This window comes from Bison bison, unplaced genomic scaffold (assembly GCF_000754665.1).
Source record: "Bison bison bison isolate TAMUID 2011002044 unplaced genomic scaffold, Bison_UMD1.0 scf7180017863957, whole genome shotgun sequence".
NCBI lineage: Eukaryota > Metazoa > Chordata > Mammalia > Artiodactyla > Bovidae > Bison > Bison bison.
This window is the reverse complement of record NW_011494529.1, coordinates 242,626-245,186: the sequence shown is the minus strand read 5'-3', so window position 1 is coordinate 245,186 and position 2,561 is coordinate 242,626. Positions and strand designations below refer to the sequence as shown.

General features: G+C 42.1%; 1 protein-coding gene across 5 annotated transcripts in view; it reads right to left on the bottom strand.

Annotated features, from left to right (window-relative positions):
* ITGB3BP (integrin beta 3 binding protein (beta3-endonexin)) overlaps positions 1–2,561 on the bottom strand; it is a 106,643-nt gene that overhangs the window by 24,730 nt on the left and 79,352 nt on the right. The window lies entirely within an intron of this gene.

Sequence of the window (2,561 nt, the reverse complement as noted above, 5' to 3'; positions counted from 1 at the left end):
GTTATGACCAACCTAGATAGCATATTCAAAAGCAGAGACATTACTTTGCCAACAAAGGTCTGTCTAGTCAAGGCTATGGTTTTTCCAGTAGTCATGTATGGATGTGAGAGTTGGACTGTGAAGAAAGCTGAGAGCCAAAGAATTGATGCTTTTGAGCTGTGGTGTTGGAGAAGACTCTTGAGAGTCCCTTGGACTGCAAGGAGATCCAACCAGTCCATTCTGAAGGAGATCAGTCCTGGGTGTTCTTTGGAAGGAATGATGCTAGAGCTGAAACTCCAATACTTGGGCCACCTGATCCAAAGAACGGACTCATTGGAAAAGACTCTGATGCTGGGAGGGATTGGGGGCAGGAGGAGAAGGGGACGACAGAGGATGAGATGGCTGGATGGCATTACCAACTCGATGGACGTGAGTCTGAGTGAACTCCGGGAGTTGGTGATGGACAGGGAGGCCTGGCGTGCTGCAATTCATGGGGTCGCAGAGTCGAACACGACTGAGCGACTGAACTGAAGTCTATGAATCAGTGTTACCCAGTAATTTTTTTTAAATTAAAAAATAAGTTTTTTAGCTTAATATATTCCAATGACAAATACACCAAGGTACTCTTTTAAATTTGAAGACAACGAAAGATATGTTTGGCCACATTCATGTGTCTATACTTTTAAAAGTTGCACAATATTGGACCTAGTAAATATACCAAAGATGATTTAACTATTTCCTTATGGCTGCAACTTTAGTTTCTTTTCGTATTTTAAGATCTCACAGTTTGTATACGATAATCTATACCAGTGCAATTTAACAGAAATATAATGCAAGCCATATATATAATTAAAAATTTTTGAATAGCCACATTGAAAGTAAAAAGAATTAGGTGAACTTTAATTTTAATAATATATTTTATTTAACTCAATATATCCAAAGTATTACCATTTCTTTTTTTTTTTCCAGAATATTCACAGCTGCTTTATTCAAATTGGTCGCACAGTAGAAACAATCCAAAGATCCAAGAGGAGAATGGATAACAAATTGTGGTATATCCATACAACATAAATTACTACTCAACTGATTAGAATGAACTACTAACACAGCAACACGGATAAATTACAAAGACATTGCGCGTGTGTGCTCAGTCGCTCAGTCGTGTCCGACTCTTTGCGACCCTCTGGACTGTAGCCCGCCAGGCTCCTCTGTCCATGGGATTCTCCAGGAAAGAATACTGGAGTGGGTTGCCATGCCCTCCTCCAGGGGATCTTCCCAACCCAGGGGTCAAATCTGCATCTCCCCAATCTCCTGCATTGCAGGTGGATTCTTTACCAGTGAGCTAATGGGGAAGCCCCCACAAAGACATTACGTTATGTGAAAGAAGACACACACACACAAGTCCCTTCTATATGACTCTATTTACATGGAGCTTAACAACCAACAAAGGAATGGATGGAGTTTAAAAAATACTACAGTGTGGAAACAAAATCATAATGTAGTTATCTTCAGATTAGAAATAGGATAAAAACTGACCAGAAGGGGAAGGAGGAGGAAATCTTTTGGGGTACTAGAAAAGTTGTATTCTTGACCTGGGTGGTAGTCCCATGAGCATATACACATATCAAAGTTCATAGAGCAATACATTTCAGATTAATGCATTGTACACACTTTATTTTATGTATGTACTCAGTCAGTTGTGTGACTCTTTGGGGCCCCATGGACTGTAGACTGCCAGGCTCCTCTGCCCATAGAATCTTCCAGGCAAGAATACTGGAGTAGGCTGCCATTTCCTATTCCAGGGAATCTTCCCTACTCCAGGGAATCTTCCTGACCCCGGGTTCAAACCCGCAACCCTTATGTCTCCTGCATTGGCAGGTGGATTCTTTACCACTAATGCCACCTGGGAAGTCCCATGTTATACCTCAAAAATAAAATACAGTATTTTCAAAGCAGTGCTCTTCCTGGGCACATCTTTAAAGCACCTGATGTCTCTATATTGAGAATGCTATAATTCCAGAAAGGTGTAAAATCTCATCTTTGCTCCTTTCCTTTCTTAGAAGATTAGATCTCATTCTTCTTAGCCAAATTGAGCAATGATTAGTTACTTCCCAGTTTACAGAGTCAGATAATGAATCTAAGTCCCACACAGTGCAAATTTATGTGTTCCTAACTGAGAGCTCTTGTCAAGCCACTCCACACCCATGGGATCCTTCCAGCAAACAATCTTTCTGTCTTCAATTTACACTTTTCAAGTCAAAGGTCCCAATTTGCTTTCTACTGGTAAATGTCCAATTTGATATTATTCTCTTCAAGAACAGCATCTGACTTTGTCTTACATCTCATTGGCAGGGGCTAAATAAATCCCTCTTCAACTGTGATTTTTCAGATCCCTGTGTTTGCGTACTGAGGTTCACTGTTATTTTTCTGAAAGTACTTCTGGAAGCTCCTGTCTTGGCCTCTACACTGCCACCTGCGCGAAGGGTCGCCGTTGGTGGCCGGTGCGCCCGCCGGCTGCGTGATCTCTGCGGTGTCCGCTGCTGGAGGAGGTAGCGGCAGCCTGACCCTCGGCCTCCAGGCGT